The sequence below is a fragment of the Aphis gossypii genome, unplaced genomic scaffold (genome assembly GCF_020184175.1).
Source record: "Aphis gossypii isolate Hap1 unplaced genomic scaffold, ASM2018417v2 Contig00585, whole genome shotgun sequence".
NCBI classification, from domain to species: Eukaryota; Metazoa; Arthropoda; class Insecta; order Hemiptera; family Aphididae; genus Aphis; species Aphis gossypii.
In genome coordinates, this window is record NW_026083179.1 from 26,175 (window position 1) to 46,166 (window position 19,992).

At 27.6% G+C, this 19,992-nt stretch overlaps 1 pseudogene; it reads right to left on the bottom strand.

Moving 5' to 3' along the window:
* Positions 1–581: 581 nt before the first annotated feature.
* On the bottom strand, positions 582–8,435 carry LOC126554726 (uncharacterized; annotated as a pseudogene).
* Positions 8,436–19,992: the final 11,557 nt, after the last annotated feature.

Consider the following 19,992-nt stretch of genomic DNA (forward strand, 5'->3'; position numbering starts at 1 on the left):
TTAAAAATTTGCAATCTCCGCAGTCAAAAGTGCGCAGAACATACAAATGTATACTACTTACTTCTACCCAAGTTATCGTCAGTATACTGTGTGACCGTGTTTGCCGTATGATATATACAAATATTTAATTACAGTTTTAGTTTTTAAATAAAATAGAAAAAATGTATAAATTATAATTTATTTTTCAAAATTAATTTAATTTTCTTGTTGAATATAATTTAATATTGTATAAAAGTAGCATTATAATGTGCAATAACAACAACATAGTAAGTTGTTATTACTATTTGTTAAATCACACCACATATGGTGTGATATTATATTAGCAAGTAAGAGAGCTTATAAAATGGCGTGAGCCATGGGTTAATAGATCATTCGTATATAAGGCTGTGTATTAGTGTACTATGGACGGTATTTCTAGTATTGTCTAGGTGTACGTCATGTATGTCTCGTAAGCATAGAACTTACATTGTTAGAAGGCAATTTACTTTTCATACTTAGTTATGTGTTTTAGTTATAGTGAAATATTACGTATTCTTATTATAACTAATTGTGTTGTATATTTAATCTTTTGTCGATCCATTTTATAATCCTCGTTCAACATTTCTAACTTGAGTTATTTTATTAAACATGAAACATTTAGAACAGCAAAGTGAGCAAGATGTGAATGACAGTTTCACCGAGTCAATCCAGGAAACTGTTTCATTTCCAAATGATTTAGGAGATTTGAATACCGGTCCTAAGCAGCCTATATTACAAGTCAATACATCGATAAAAATACAATAAAAATTAATACAAAAAACATACCCAATGAGCGAATACCGTTATTAGCATTTATTTATTATTTAGGAATATCTATTATCAAGATTTGGATATATAAACAGATCGTTTTCAAGTAAATATTATTCAGAATTTGATGGCTAAAATATAGCATTAATAAGGACCTAGCATTTTGTTTCTGTTGTCGACATTTTGGTTTGGGAAATAATTGTTAAGACACTTTCACAGATAAAGGATTTCAAAATTGGAGAAAAGTATTATATTTTATGTACCTATTATAGTTTTATTATACTTAATTTAAATGTTCTTCAATAATTATTACCAACTGGTTATTGCTTATTATTAGAGATAGAAATATATAGATAATATCAATGTAAATAAATTTATTTTATTTAAAATTTTAATTATTAGACAAATGAAAAATTGAAATTACACTACCCGGAAATATCATATTACAAGCAAATCAAAATGTGAAAGTTTTAAAAGCTCAAAATTACAAGGATCAGTTGTAAGTCAGTTATCGGATGGTTATACAATACAAATTCAAGAAAACCGTTATTACTTTACGCAACTTATAAAAATTTTATTATAATTGAGCGGACAAGGTATGGCTTTTAGAGGTCACTCGAAAGAAGAAAATTCCTTGAATCCAAGGTATGTAATAACTTTTATTAAAATAAAAAAACATTTATAATATTTAAATATTAAAGGTAACTTTAAAGAAGCATGCAAATTACTTGCAAAATTTGATCAAAAATTTTTAAATAAATATGATAGTAGTACAAACTATTTTAGTTCGCTTATACAAAATCAATTTTAATCAATTTTAAGTATTTGTGCTGAAAATGTCAGACAAAACATTATTTTGGATGTACAAACAAATGGATTTTTTGGATTAATGTGTGACGAAGCTAGGTAGTTTTAAATTTCAAGTACCCTGTATAAAAAAAAAAAAACCCCATAATGATTACCTACTTATTCATAATTCAATAACAATCAACTAACCCACACAATTTTTTTTATATTTATTTAAGGAGTTTTAAAGGCCAACAGCTGTCTATATGTGAGAGATACACTGTAGGACTAGAAATTCGTGAAAGGTTCTTGGGAGTTTTGGAAGTCTCTAGAGGGCATGATACTGATTTTCTGACTACTGAAATTTTTACAAAAATCTGAATTAAGTCACTTAAATATAATTGCTCAATCGCATGATGGCGCGGCTGTAATGTCAGGTCCGGTGTTTCCGAATTGCGTGCGAAAATCATTATCTAGGTTGAGTTGAGTGCGTAGTTTTTTCGCGACTGAGCCGAGTTGCGTGCGCAGTATTTTCGCGACTGAGCCGAATTGCGTGCGCCCCCCCCCCACGCCATTTTATATTTATATCAATTTTGTAAATTTTTAAAACTACTTAATTCAAATTGTTTAAAAAATAAATTAATAAATTTTAAATTTTAATACTTACGTGTGGTATAGGCTTCTTTTGGATTTCCTTTTTTTTTGCTCTATTTAGAAAAATATAAAATTCTAACCATAAATTACTATGTGTACCTACCCTATGCATAGAAAGAATATTATAGTTGCTACAGAAGTACCTACATGAGTAACATACTGAAATAAAATAAGTAACCATTTATTTTAAAAATCATGCTTATTACTTACTGAGTAATAAATTAATTATATACTAATATACAACTAAATTTTATTTTTTAGAGCTTATGGTGGAGAGGGGATCAAAAATACAGTATTAATTCAATAAATAACAGTAAAAAATTAAGTTAAGATCGACAATTAAATTCTTAAGTTCAAAAATCACAATAATGATAATAAAAAAAAAAACAGTTTTAAAAATTTATCAAAAATTGTTACCTAATGCAATGCCAAAAATAAACAAGTCAAAAATATTGAATTCAATTAAAAAAAAAAAAAACAATAAAATTAAATAAAAATTAAACATTTCTATAAACTCTAAACAGTTCAAACGGGTTATAATTTTATCTTCATACAATTAAAACGTCAAATTAAAAAATCACAATAAAAAAAATAGTTCGAAAATTGTTAATGCAATGCCAAAAATAGACAGGTCAAAAATATAGAATTCAATAAAAAAAAAAAAATTAAACTGGTAAGTTTTTATAAGCTAATTTTTCTATTAACTCCAAACGGGTTATAATTTTATCTTCATACTGTCGCATAATTTCTCTAATATAATCTTTTTCCACAGCTTTACGCCGTATTTGCGTCTGATTGGAGCTACGCATTTTGATATAAACGTCAGTTTGTACATTTTTCAAAACTTCTAAAAATTGGAAAATGGTTGGATATGAAGAGTAGAACATACTATTAAGTTTCGAATGAAACGATTCACATGCATTAGTAGTACGCATTAAACTGTTAGAAAACTCGGCCCATATTGACGGTGGAAATTTACAGCTTTCTAAAATGTAATTTTTTTCAAAAAAGTTACAAAAATCATGTAATTGTTGGTTATTTGGTTTTATATCCATGAGATCCTCAGAAAAACATTGATGAACTTCTTCAGGTTTTAAAAAAGATAATCCAAAAAATAATTTTAAATATTTTCCTATTTCCGATTTCTTTTTAAAATGTTTGCTTAGGCCAATTGATTGAATTTTTCTCCACATAGTTTGACCTAAGTGGAAACGACAGCCTTTACGTAATACTTCAGGAAAAATCTCCGAAATAGCCAAGTGTATAGCTTGTTCAAAATCAGCGTAAATTATACGTGGTGTAAAAGTTAAATTCAGTTAGCACATTTTATTTATTAAATTGGAAAACGCATTCTTATATATTTCTGTAGTTTTTCGTGTTAATAAAAAAATACTAGTGGAGTATAATTTGAATTTTTAGCTCCATGAATAATGAATAATTGATAAAATGGTTTGGGGCAACTTTTAAAAGTACCATCAACATATAAAACGTCACATTCAGTTAAATATTTTAAATTTGTTTGTATTGAAAACGCTACAATATTTTTTTCTGAATTATTTATAAGCAGAAATATTTCATCACGATTTGTTTTAATATCACCTAAATTTGTGAAAGCCAAATGAAGGTCTTCTAAATTTTTAGGCAATTTAGGAATTATACTTGAACGTGCATAGTGAATATTCTTTCTTATGCGCATGGTGTCTGTAGTAGTTAAAGTATCAATATCTCCTTCACGTAATTCTCGATGTAAGATTTTAGACGGTTTTTCACATGGATCGTCTAGAGCTTTTCGTTTTAAATTATTGCTTACTTTTTGTCGAGTTAAAATATTTACATTATCTTTTTCGTGGTCATGAATTAAAACACTAAAAAAAATATCACTATTTTCATTCAATTTAAAATAAGCTTTACACATTCGTTTTGTACATGCCCATCTTTGAATATTATTATTTAAAAGTTTATTGAAATGAAATTTATAGCCATTAATTATTTTTTATTTTTTATTTTTTTCACTATACATGACACTAACTTCCATTTTTATCGTTTGTCGCTTAACCTTTCTGGATGCTAACTGATTTTCGAAAATCATAAATTACTCAATATTCTAAAATCGTTATAATATACTTATCATATTATATCCATGTACTCATATCTAATCGCCATTTACTAATCTAGCCCCATTCGCTGAAGAAAACCCAAAATACAGTAGGTACCTATATTGAATTTACTATATAGTTATATTTACATTAGTACTTTTATAGCATAATATGTAAAGGTCGACGACCTTTAAAACCGATTAAAAAACCGGTCGTCTACTCAAACTTTAACGCACGCAATTCGGATATGTCCCAAAAAATACTCGCACGCAACTCCACCCTGTCATATAAAAACTGCGCACGCAATTCGGATGCAGCCATCAGGTCATTTAGGAGGTGTACAAGGAAAAATTAAGGAAAAATACCCTACAGTGGTTTTTACCCATTGTATGGCGCACCGATTGAACTTGGTTGTGGTTGACATGTGCAAATATATAACGGTATTCATTTTTTTTAATTTAGAAAAACAAATTTAATTTCAATTGTTTTTTATAATTTTATTTATTTAGAATGCAAGGAGTTTATTTAATGCTTTGGAATCAATACACATATATTTTTCATTTCCTTCAAAAAATATTAAGCTGCAAGGCATACAAAATGAATTGGGGTTAAAAAATAGATCTATGACCCATTTATCTGACACACGTTGGGTTTGCAGATTTAAAAATTGTGATGTAGTTTTAAATAATTTTAAAGCAATTCTACAAGTATTAAATGAAGAAATTGAAGCCAATTATGATAGGAATGTCAGTCAAGCTATTGGTTAAGTATAAAATATTGAATAAAAATAATACTTTTTGATGTATAAACACTGAACAATGAATAATTCTTTATGACATATTATTGTTTTTATTTTTAGGTATTTATTCAACCATAACTAAAGGATTATTTGTCGTGCACTTGTTTATATTTCATGATGTATTAATTGTAATTAATGTACTAAGCAATACATTACAACAAAAAACTGCAACTCTAGGAAAAGCAGCCGGTATTATTAAAGCTGTGATTGAAACTTTTGAAAAAAAAGAAATGATGATTCATTTTTGGTATTATGGAGAAAAATAAAAGAGTTTGCTGAAAATCATAACATTTCTTTAGAAGTACCTTTGAAAAGTATGTAGTTGATGAAATAATTAAGATTTGTAATTATTCCGATTGTTATTATAGGATTATACAGATTTTTACCATTTCTTTTGTATTTTTAAATTCTAAAAGAATAAGAAAAGAACCACATAGCTTGAAAGAATTTTGTCTAACTAATCAACATCTGCTGATAGTATAAATTTTGATGATTCTGTTGAAAATTATTGGAATAAAGTATATTTTATCATACTTGATATTGTAATAATCAACTTAAAGAAACGTTTTTCTGACGAAAGTTTGTTATTGGCTTCTGCTATTCACAACTTTTTCCTGATGGACTTTGATGAAAGTCAACCGTTTATTAACCATTTTAAAGTAAAATTAACTTCCTACTTAACAATATTGTATGTTTATAACATTACATTACATAGTATACAATTTCAGGATTTATTTAATATTGAAGTTGCATCACTCAAGGCAGAAATTATGGTTGAAAAAAATTGTTTCAAACAGATAAATAAAGATTTTGATTTAATGCACTTCAAAAATATCATAGAAAAAATGTATATCCAAATATATATAAACTGTTACAAGTAATTCATTAACCCTTTTTTGCTACCTACCTTATTTGATATTTCTAACATTAATTATAAAATACTAATGAAGACTATATAAATTTCAGGTGACACTTTCACTACCAAATAGTCCTGCCACATGTGAACGATCATTTTCTGCTTTACGTATGATAAAGACATGGCTTAGAGTTACAATGGGACAGGAAAGACTAACAGATTTGTCAATATTATATAAAGAAAAAGATTTGACAAAATTAATAAATATTAATAAAGTTATAGATTCATTTGCAGAAAAAGATAGGCGAATAAATCTTATATAGGTTAACTTAAAATTGTGTACTTATTATATATTTTAATACTTATTATATTCATTTTTATACAAATTTTTCTAAATCCATTAAATAAAGAGCTTAAGCACTCCCAGTTTTTTTATTGAAATTGCGCCTATGACTTTCTCGAAGGTTAGGTTAGGATAGGGTGACCATAAAAATAAAATAAAAATACGGGACACTTTAGTCCCGTAAATTTTAACTAAATATATTAATTTAAAAAAAAAACAAATTAAATGTATGCTGTATAATAGTTTTTAAATACAAATAAAATATTAATAAGTATAATATATAATTTATACACAAAAGTACAAAAAAAAATATTTTGATGACGATGGCACGTAAATTTCTTCTTTTGATGTTTTTGTATACTTTTGTGCTGAACCGATTTCATCGAGTAACCTAGTTTCTTTTAATAGAATATTATAAAACTCATTACAAGATAAGTTTTTAAAATGTGTTTTTACAATTATAATTGATTTGATAGTTTCAACCAAAAATCGATTTTTTTCATCTGTCCACAACACGTTAATGGTTGAAAAAATCCGTTCTACTGCAGCATTTGTACCAGGAATTTCCAAAGAATATTCTACAATTTTTGATATGTTAGTTGTATCAATGTTATGAGCTTTAGTGTATTCAAATATTTCACACCACTTAACTTCTACTTTAGCTGAATTTTTTTGCCATTCATGAATTCGTGATTTAAAAATTTGTTCTACATGACTGAATTCATCAAATCAACTGGTCAAAGTGGCAACCCCATTTTTCTACGTAAGATAAAAAAGTATTATAAAATAGATCAGTACTTTTTTTGAATGAGTTTTCATTATACATATTATTGTTTTTTAAATCATTTAAAAGCGATAAAATATTTGTTGTAAGGAAATTTAGATTTTTTCTATTTTTTATTTTTCCAACTAAAATTTCTAATTCCTCTGCAACTTCACAGGCTGATATTTTATCTCCTTCTATTTTAGTTACAGTATCACAGACAACCTTTAATTGGCTTTGCAAAAAATGAAACCATACTATAGACATAGGATCATTAAAAAACGATTTTAATATTGTAGGACACTTTTCCTGTTTCTCGAAGTATGATTTTAAGCCCGGGTAAATATCAATAATTCTTGTTATTGCAGGTAATAAGGATAACCAACGAGTTTTTACACTTCCAAGAATATTTTTATATTCAACATTTGCATATTCACAAAACTCTTTCAAATGTTCTACTCGAACTGTATAGATATGAAAAAATTGAAAAATTTTGTTAACTATGATTTCTACATCAATAGGTAACACATCAGCACTTGATTGCATAGCGTTGTGCAAAATATGAGCAGCGCAACCTACACCAAAAATATTCGTTTTTAAATTGTTATTTAAAATTGAAAAAACATTATTTGATCCTTTTCTCAAAACACCTCCAAAGTTAGTATTGCAATTATCTCCAGAAAATGCAACAATTTTATCTGACAACTTATGCTTTTTTAAACTTTCAATTATATAAGTTAATAAAATATTTGCTGTTTCTCCTTTTAAATTTGTTACTTCAAAAACTTAGATTTGTATTCCCGAATTTGGTTTGAAATAACGTATTAAAATTGGTACGATTTTTAGGTTCTTATGGTTAGAAGTATCTATCATAATTGTAGCAAAATTTATATTTTCTATTTCCTTACAAATTTGTTGCATGGAGAAAGGAGCTAACACATTAAAACAATCGATTCAGCCTTAGTTCTCGCACAAGTAAATTTTTTATTATAGATTTGTTTTAAAAGAGATGATGTGCAGTCCATTGATCGAAATGAGTGATTGTGTACCACGGTATGAAATGCGAATATCCCTTCTTGTGCTGCAGTACGTCTATTTTCGTCAGTGGACCCACTCGGATCAATTTTTAAAAAAAAAGAAGTTACCTTTTCGTGTTTTGATGCAGCTGATAATGCCAGTAAATGTTTTTTTACTTTTGTAACATGTTGTGTGATGTCTGAACGTCCACCATGTTCTATAGAAAACACTGACTTACATATGGTACAAAATATTTTTCCTACTTCGTCAGCATCTTGTAAAACAGGAAATTCTAATTTTAATTGTGGAGTAAAAACGCATCGTCTTTTGGACATTTTGAAAAACAAATAAGCTATTATGGTACACTTAATTTTAAATAAGCTTATACTCTATACGTCACTACGTCACTACGATTACACTGTGAATGTCATCGTGAACTCGACACTCCCGTATAAACAAAAATAGACATTATATTTGACAACAAACTGGTTGTGGCGGATGGAATATTGTACTTATTTAGTAGACGAAGTCACACATTAATATAATAATATTAATAACATTTTGTACGTTATTTATATACCATTAGTATTTATAATCGTTGGTTTAACATTGTCAATAATGATGTGACATTATTAGTTCTCTATTTTCAACCCGCAGCAATTATAATAATTTATTGTCAAGAAAAGAATCTAAAAATAATGCCGATAAGTATAGATTAGAATATGATCTATTAAATATTTTAATACAAAACTATCGTAGAATAAAAAAAAAAAAAAAAAAAAAATTATAAATTAACAATAAAGAGAAAAACGGGATTAATACAGGACCTACTTGAAAATACGGGACAAAATGCGTCCCGTATAACTTTTGTCGGGACAACGGGACTCAAAGTGGAAAAACGGGACAATCCCGTATAATACGGGACGTATGGTCACCCTACACTAATAATTATGCCAAAGATTATAAATCGTGATAATCCAGTGAAACGGTATTTCAAAACGCACGCAGAAGGTGAATATGGTAACCTACAGTCTATATGCAAAATACAGAATTGCAATAAAAAATTAGTAGTAAATATCAATTTACTACAATAATAATAAATCTTACATATTATATATAAAACAGGCGTGACTCCAAGGCCGAGTCCACTTTGACTAACTTTCGATTTGAATTTTAGATTCTGAGTGACAAATGCATTGATTTTACAATGATGTGTTTTTTTTATTTGAGAATTAGAAATTTAAATTTAGAATTTGATGTGGGGATTCCAATCTAGAAAATCATTTAATGTCGACTCATTCCAAAGCTACTTATATAAGCCCTATAATACAAAATGATATTATCGAATGCTGTAAAGTTTATATAACTGAACAAATTTTCAAAGAAGTTCAAGAGAGTAAATAGTATAGTATAATTTTCGATGAAACAACTGACATAGCTCATGCTTCACAAATTAGTTTAGTGTTAAGATATACATACAACGGTATAATAAAAGAAAATTTTATTTGTTTTGTTAATTGTCATAATATTTATAATGAAACAGAAACTGAAGACGAGGATTTAATGGAAAAAGACCCTATTACATTTGAACCTAAATTAATGGTGATAATTAGGTGAAATTGTACTTAATATCTTAAAAAGTTTTTCACTTAATCTTACTAACTGTGTTGGTATAGGCACTGACGGATGTAGTGTCATGGTTTCTCCAGTACGAGGAGCTGTCACAAAAATACAATCACATGCTCCAAATGCCATTCATTGTCCGTGTTCTAACCACGCATCGAATCTTGCAATATCAAAGTTATCATCTATACAAACAATAAGAAACTGTGTGGGACTAATGATGGAAATTATATCATTTTTTAATATGTCATCTAAACGAAATTTTGTTTTGAAGAAAATTTTAAATGGAAATCCACGTTTAATAAGCTTGTGCGAAACAAGATGGGTTGAACGTTACGATAGTGATATGCTGTTTAAGTCATCTTTACCCTATATTATAAAAGCTCTAACATTAATTTCCAATTGGCAAGAACACAACTCATCCTCAAAAGCAAAAATGTTATTGACATCACTATGTAAATGTGAATTTGTTGTTGGAATATTTTCTTTATCAAGTTTTCTATGTGTGACAATAATGGTGAGTAAGCTACTTCAGAGTAAATGGCAAGATATTTGTAAAGCAAATGAAATTATCTCAGATGTAATTTTAAGTCTTGAAAAGAAGAGAAAAAATGCTACGACTGGCTTCCATGAACTATATTATATTGAAATAAAAAAAATGATGTTAGACCTGGACATTGGAGAAAAATTGCCACGATTAACAAGCCATCAGACTAAAAGAGCCAATCACGCTGTTGATTCAATTGAAGATTACTATAGAGTATCTGTGTGTATACCACTAGTTGAAAATATATTAAGTGATATGAAGGCACGTTTCTGCTGTGCAAAAAATCAAGCATTTATATTTTTATCTAAACTTATTCCAAAAAACATAGTCAACACAACTAATGAAGAAATAACAAAAATTGTACAAAATATAAACCATTTTAAATTTGATGATGCAAAATGGATGAATATAGAAGAGATAGAGTTAAAAACTGAAATTGATTTATGGAAATTAAAATGGACAAGAATCCAAAATGAAGGTAAAATGTACAAGTTGGCTTTTAATTTTATAAATAATATTTTTTAAATTTATTTTTATTTAAGGTGTTAGGTGAAAGACTTTTTCATATTATACAAATTCTTTTGTTATCTTATTCCCCAATATAGCCCAATCGGAAATACATTATTATAATAGGGTCTTATATAACATAAGATTGGCCAAAAAGTGCTTTTCGAGCTTTTAGTTAATGGAAGACCATCGATTCCTACAACTAATTTAATTACATCCATGGTGTCATCATAAATATTATAATTCTGTATAATACCATTGCGCACACCAAAATGGTAGTATTGCCCAGGTGCTATTTCTTTAAGTGGAATTTTTAAACCTGAAATGTTAGTTTTTAACAAAGTTCTAGCATCACCCGGAAGAGAAGGGTCGTAACTAGATTGAATAATTTTTAATAAATCGGAAGTTGCAGCATGTGTTATATTATGTTTGATGCTCCATAATGCTAATTTAGTTTTTACAGAATCTGCTTCTACCTCAGTAAAACGATGAAAAGGTAGTTCTTCATCCGAACAATCTGTATCTGATTCCACAATTGCATTTTCTTCGTCATTGATAAACTGAATTTCAGTTTATAAGAACAGCTCGCAATCTCTTCTATTGTATTATTAACATTAGACAATTCTGAAATACATTTTTTTTTATTATAAGCTAATTATTATTTCTATGAAATTACTTATAATTAATACAAGTCATAATAATTAAAAATAACAAAAACATTATTGTTGAACGAAATACGATTTTGAACTACTAATTAGCACTAAACAGTTATTTATTATAATATATTATATATAAACATTATACACCAACCTGCATTATTTTTATCTTCTACACCAACAGCTTCTTCATCACCTGCATTTTCTTCTAAGTCTAATTGATTAAATATAAATTGATCATCTTGTGTTTGAAGATCTTTAAGCTCTTCGCGAATACGTCTTTTTTACTAGACCGACTTAAACAACTCATGTTTTTATGTAAAATTGTAAAATAATAAAATTGTAATATTTTAGTTCAGCCGTTTGTCCTGTAGTGCGAGACGATCGATTCGAACAAAATAGCATGATTTTTCAATAGTACAAATAGTACAATTAATACTCAGACTATATTATAGTATATACGTTATAGTGACTACTCGTTTTATTTTTTTACATGATACATCATATTATTACGTAAATAGAGTTCATTGTTCATAAAACGGTTATTTTTAGTCGTAGGCAGTCGGCCACGTCGGTCTTATCTATTATCACCGCGCTAGACCAGGAAATTTGTTCAATAACGAGTTGTAAATACTTGTAAATTGATTATTGTGTTACGCTTCGAGCGACTACTTCAAATTGTGTTTTGACTTCTGGCAATAATAAAGTCAATTTTCATATATTATATTATAATAAGCGATAATCGACGTATCCTGCACAAATTAAAATATAAAATATACCCAACGAATTATATTGTTTATTTATTTAAAGAAAAATGCGACACCCTATTTATAGCGCTTATCTATACCGCAAATAATGTAGACGAAATATTATTAAGCATTAAATAAAAGCTTAAACAAATACATTAACAATGCAATTCTAATGTAATGTGTAGATAGTGTTAATTTAGTAACCTATAATTAATGTTTATAGATTTAGACTTAATAAACATTGTTTATGATACTCAATTTAAATGTTAGTCATTGTAACTTTATTCAATATTTAACACAAATTAACTTTTTAATATTTAAAATCTAACCTAAATCAAGTATTTATATAACATTAAAAATTTACTTTAATCTAAACATTTAAAAATAAACACTTTATCTAGTATTATTGAATATTATTTTTCGAACCTTTCAAATTCAACTCAATTTCAGCATTTATAGAAGTTTTAACATTGGAAAATGCTATGTGGGATGTTATCACTAGTGCTGAGGCGTGTAATGAAGTTGTATATCTTACTATTAGAGAATTGCTTTTCATTATTTCATGCTTGCCTGTTAGTGTCGCTTCTGCTGAAAGGTCGTTTTCCACTTTACGAAGGTCGAAGGTAATGCTTAACATTTTACACTTTATAGACATGCGCAGACTTATGTTTCAAGGGGAACAAATTTTGGATATACAATCAATTAGTAAAGCAGAAAGGGACATTTTTTCATTTTTACCACCTATTTAATTTAATTAATTAATTAATTTTTTAAATTAATTTCGCATGTATGCATGTATGTATTATTGCTTATTTTTTTTTTTTTATTTGAACTATAAATGACCTGAAAATTGCTCTTGGACCAGTTAAAATAACTAGTTGTTTATTGCAGGCTGAGCAATTATACTCTGGCGATTCTTTACTTGAGTGGAAAAAATGCATTATTAACACAAGGAAAATAAGTAATTATTACAACATTAATAATTCAATATATTGTATAAAATCGAGTATTATTTTTATTTTATACATTAATTGTATTTTATATTTTTTTAGATTCATTATTTCAAATATAATTGTTGAAGCTATGCAAATACGAGAAATTACTTTATTTAACTGCGATAGTTTCAAGTTGGGTATTTTCTTAGATGGTCGTGTGTAATGTTTTATTGGATAAAATTACAATAAGAAAAACCAAAAACTATTTGATACTCTTGTCTTCAGAATTACATAATGATAATAATATTGATCCTGTTATTATTGAACAGCCATCTATTTTAAGTAATCATATTGAAGACAATGAAGTAGATGATTTAGAGCTTGAACTTCGTACGGCTGCAACTGACCGGAGTAGTGGTTTAGTTAGTAGGCAAGAGCAGGTTGTGTTGGATATTAAAAGTGAAGTTATAAGTTTTATGCAACTTCCAAGGGAAGATAAAAGCAAAAACATTATAGATATTTGGACAAAACTTAAAAAAAAGTATCCATTGATGTATGAACAGCAATGGCTAATTAGTAATTATTTACTATGAATTACGACGATATTTCTATTATCTAACACAATTTTATAGCCTTTGATTCAAGTTAATATTTCAGTTTCAAATATTTGAAATGTTATAAATTATAATATAATGATTTCATTTTATAATACGAGTTATACAACTTAATTTTATTTTTAAATAGGTTACCGTGGAACGTCCTTTTTCCAGTTTAAAATTTATATTGAATGATCAAAGAAATAGGATAAACCCAAGTTTACTGGAAGACATAATGGTTGTACGATCAAACTATTTATTTGATAGAAGTTAATTCAAAATAATATGACTATTTCATTATAGTATTTATTGATTATTATTATTAATTTATTCATTATGTTATTATTGTTATTAAATTATTACTTATTAGTCTTTAGTTATTATGATATAGGTAATAAGTTATTACCAAATACCAATATCATCTAAACTAAATCATCTCGTAATTTATTTTAAATTGATATTTACATTTAATTCACATTTAGGATTAAATAATAAAAACATGCAAGGGCGTATTTGAGTTGAGACCGTGGGGGAGGGGGGGGGCAATGTTGCCAGATTAAAAAAATTCAAATTCCCTTTTATTGATTTCATATTTCCCGTTTTGATTAAAAATTTCCCGCACCAAAAATTTTTTTCTCGCTACGCTCGTACTCACAATCACTGATAAGTGATAATATATCATTAACTGTGGTCAAAATGATAAGATAACACCATAGTTCTATAAGTTGCACACGCCACACACAATAATAATTAATAGTCTATAGTCTATTCTTATGTAATATAATTTTGAGGTACATAATATAATAATTAATAAGAAATACTTTTAACATCTACATAGCAATTTAATTTTTATTTATTTTGATACACTTTATTAATATAAAGGGCCACTTTATATAGATATAAGATACTAAAATGTAAATAATAAAATATATCATCAAAACAAATTATTGATGACCATTCTAGTCCTTTAAAAGTATAACATTATTTAGAAATCATAATTTAAATAACAAAACACAAAATAGGATAATAAAAGTATAAGATTATCTTATTATCAACAAAAACAATTATTATATAAGGAACACACTGCTTTTATGACTTAGAAATACCACTCTAGTCCTTTAAAAATTAAAAGTATAACATATTATTTAAATATCATAATTTAAAAACAAAATACATCATAGGATAATAAAAATACAAAATTAAAAAAAAACAAATTATTATATAAGGAACACACTGCTTTTATGACTTAGAAATACCACTCTAGTCCTTAAAAATTAAAAGTATAACATATTATTTAAATATCATAATTTAAAAACAAAATACATCATAGGATAATAAAAATACAAAATTAAAAAAAAACAAATTATTATATAAGGAACACACTGCTTTTATGACTTAGAAATACCACTCTAGTCCTTTAAAAATTAAAAGTATAACATATTATTTAAATATCATAATTTAAAAACAAAATACATCATATTATAATAAAAACACAAGATTAAAAAAAAACATTATTTTTTATACAGAGTTTTAGCGTTATGAAGTCTTAAATGTTCTTTTGTCACTTCAAAGTTGGTACAGTTAATATTTTTAGCCCCGAATGATGATCGAATTACAGATATTGAATTTAAGGTATCATCTCCCAACCTGTTACGCTTTTTAGTTTTAACATCTGTAACTATTGAAAAAATTCTCTCTGCTTCGGCATTAGAATGGGGTAAGCATAGACACAATTGTGCAAGGTCCGCTAGATTTTTGTACATTAATACTTCTGAGTAATCTTCAAGTTTGGAAATTTGATGCCAAAACTCCTCTACATCCAAAGAAATTAATTCTTTTTTTTGTTCTTGATTTATTAATACCTTGATTCTTCTCCATTCCATTGTTAACTCGTTTATATCAAATGGCTTATTGAATGTTTCTATTAAAACTTTAAAATTTATATCAGTACCATCTGTCAGTGCTATTTTTGGATCAATAAATTTTAGTTGTTTGAAAAATAAGTTATTGATTGGCAATCTTTTTTTAATTTCAATTGCAGCTTGAATAAAAAATTCCAAACATTTATTTTTTATTTCTGTTACAACTTCTGAATTGAAATTATTAATAGTCCTCACATTCAGTTCCCAAAAAAACTCGATCATTTTGTAAAAAATTATTAGGGTCATCAACATTAATAGTATGGAGTTGTACGGTATTCAGAACGTCAGTCTTTATAAAATGTGTTAAAAACTCTTTGAGAATGTTTTCAGAAGTATCAGATATTTTATGTATCAATATGGTCCGACTTTGAAACAATGCATTAAATTTATTCAAAATATTTAATACATATTTTAAAAATAGTAAATAAGCCTTTGTATATGAATTTTCCATCGATCTTAAAATATTTTCAGCGCTAAGTAATTTGTCCTCAACAACAGCAACACGAAAATAACTAATTAATACCACCCAATATTCTAGTATACGAGAAACACACTGATGCATGGATAACCATCTTGTTGAAGCAAGTTTCAATATTTTTTTTCTCTCCATATGAAAATATTCTTGCATTTCTGTCAACTGTGAACAACGTTTAGCACTCCCTGAACAATACGTTGAAATACTTCTCAATAATTCTTCAGGACCTCTTGGCAATTTCTCACAAGCCTTCCCTGCAACCAAAGCTGATGAGTGGCATAAGCATCTCATCAATATAACTGATGGAACATCCTTAGTTAGATGACTAAAAAAAGAATTATGCTTTCCGACCATAACATTAGCACCGTCTGAAGCTAAACCCAAGATATTATTAGAGGTATATTGTAGGAAACTAAACAATTTTTAAATGCGTCATAAATTTTTTCTGCCGAACCGTCAGTGGCATCCAATAATATAAGCTCTAATAATTCTGTTCTAACACGGCCTGTTGTTGGAGACATATATCTAACTAAAGCACACATAAATTTGTGATCAGTAATATCTGTGCTTTCATCTACAAGAATTGAAAACGGTAAATGTCTTAAATTATTTATAGTTTCAGTGGATTCGACATTTGCAATTATATTTTAACAATACTTGTGCATTTCGTTCTGTTTAACGTTAAATCTTTTGCAATTGCTGAATCAGTAAAACATTTACCTATTACATCAGTTAAGTGATCACTGAGATGAAACGCCAAATTATGTTCAGCAAAAAATGCAGCCAACCTTATCTCGGCTTCTTTAACTGACTGTTTTTTTTCAGAATCAGACGTTGGACGTTGCAATGCATCTCTTATGTTCACTGAGGTCTTGATTAATTTTATTTTATCATTGTGCTTTTTTCCAGCAGCGTGCTTTTGAAGATCACTCTTACCGCAGTTTAATAAGGTCTAAATAAATAATAATTAAATATTATAAAAGACTAACAATTAAATCATAAATACCTTGCAAGCTTTGCATTTAGCTTTAGTGGCGTCATCTGGAACTTTTTCTAGCCATCCATTAAATTCAGCAGAAGTTAACCAGTCGTCAACAAAAAGTTTTGATCCTCGTTTGTATTTTTTTGGTGGCGTAACGGGGCAATCTTCGTCTGAATTCATTGTGAATTGTTTATAATTTAAATAATCTGCGATAGCGATAAGATAATATAAAAATAAGAAATACATGATACATACTTTACGTAATAGTTTAATACCCATATTAGTCATATTACGCTATTTATTATTATAGGTCTATAATAATAATGCTACAGAGCCTATAATATATATATATATTATTTAGGCTCTGTACAACTGTACAACTGTACAAGACAAGACACCGTCTACCTACAATAGTACAAAGTACAATCTACATTGTGTTAACTAAGATATGGTTTAAGCTGTTTAGCTGTTATCATTTCTTAATGTCTTATCCACAATTCATATAAAATAATATAATCCATGATGAAGTTTTCTTTATCATGATAAATTATCAATATTTAATTTTCTGTTTTTATTTTTTTTTTCGAAAAAATATGTTGGGCTGATTAATTTCCCGTAAATCGAGTTGGTAATGAAATTCTTTCCCTTTTCCCTAATGGTATTTTTCAGTCATATTTTTTCCCTCTAAACGGGAAATTTCCCTCCATCTGGCAACACTGGGGGGGGGGGGGGGGGGCGAAATTAATTTTTCTTCTATGAAACTAAAAATTAATTTACAGTCGATTACCTATAGCTTTGTTCCTGTTACTTATTCGCATTTCGCGTAAATAAATAAAAATAAAAGTAATAAAGTATCAAATTGAATTAAATTAAATATTTATTTAACATTATATATACATACAAAATATATACCAACATAAGGTTGATAGTCAAATACTAAAATAACAAAGTCTATATTTCTCTTTTTCATTTTATAAAATTTGTCGATTATATCATCAATGGATATAATAATATGCCTGTGAGCATGCAGCAAAGCCAAACCCGTTAATCGATTTTGGCCTATTCTAGATCTTAACCATGTTTTCAATCTACAAAAATATGTTTTAGGCCAATATTAGCAAGTAATAGAAAAATGGAATCAAATATGCATGCATTTATATTTTATTGCATTTGTGCACAAAATAGTAAAATAATTAAGGACTTATATAGCTCTAATAAATACTCAAATAAAAAAAAAAAATAAGCAATAATACATACATGCATACATGCGAAATTAATTTAAAAAATTAATTAATTAATTAAATTAAATAGGTGGTAAAAATGAAAAAATGTCCCTTTCTGCTTTACTAATTGATTGTATATCCAAAATTTGTTCCCCTTGAAACATAAGTCTGCGCATGTCTATAAAGTGTAAAATGTTAAGCATTACCTTCGACCTTCGTAAAGTGGAAAACGACCTTTCAGCAGAAGCGACACTAACAGGCAAGCATGAAATAATGAAAAGCAATTCTCTAATAGTAAGATATACAACTTCATTACACGCCTCAGCACTAGTGATAACATCAGTATGAATTTCAACACCTTAAATAAAATAAATTAAAAATATTATTTATAAAATTAAAAGCCAACTTGTACATTTTACCTTCATTTTGGATTCTTGTCCATTTTATTTCCATAAATCAATTTCAGTTTTTAACTCTATCTCTTCTATATTCATCCATTTTGCATCATCAAATTTAAAATGGTTTATATTTTGTACAATTTTTGTTATTCTTCATTAGTTGTGGTGACTATGTTTTTTGGAATAAGTTTAGATAAAAATATAAATGCTTGATTTTTTGCACAGCAGAAACGTGCCTTCATATCACTTAATATATTTTCAACTAGTGGTATACACACAGATACTCTATAGTAATCTTCAATTGAATCAACAGCGTGATTGGCTCTTTTAGTCTGATGGCTTGTTAATCGTGGCAATTTTTCTCCAATGTCCAGGTCTAACATCATTTTTTTTATTTCAATATAATATAGTTCATGGAAGCCAGTCGTAGCATTTTTTCTCTTCTTTTCAAGACTTAAAATTACATCTGAGATAATTTCATTTGCTTTACAAATATCTTGCCATTTACTCTGAAGTAGCTTACTCACCATTATTGTCACACATAGAAAACTTGATAAAGAAAATATTCCAACAACAAATTCACATTTACATAGTGATGTCAATAACATTTTTGCTTTTGAGGATGAGTTGTGTTCTTGCCAATTGGAAATTAATGTTAGAGCTTTTATAATATAGGGTAAAGATGACTTAAACAGCATATCACTATCGTAACGTTCAACCCATCTTGTTTCGCACAAGCTTATTAAACGTGGATTTCCATTTAAAATTTTCTTCAAAACAAAATTTCGTTTAGATGACATATTAAAAAATGATATAATTTCCATCATTAGTCCCACACAGTTTCTTATTGTTTGTATAGATGATAACTTTGATATTGCAAGATTCGATGCGTGGTTAGAACACGGACAATGAATGGCATTTGGAGCATGTGATTGTATTTTTGTGACAGCTCCTCGTACTGGAGAAACCATGACACTACATCCGTCAGTGCCTATACCAACACAGTTAGTAAGATTAAGTGAAAAACTTTTTAAGATATTAAGTACAATTTCACCTAATATATCACCAGTTAATTTAGGTTCAAATGTAATAGGGTCTTTTTCCATTAAATCCTCGTCTTCAGTTTCTGTTTCATTATAAATATTATGACAATTAACAAAACAAATAAAATTTTCTTTTATTATACCGTTGTATGTATATCTTAACACTAAACTAATTTGTGAAGCATGAGCTATGTCAGTTGTTTCATCGAAAATTATACTATACTATTTACTCTCTT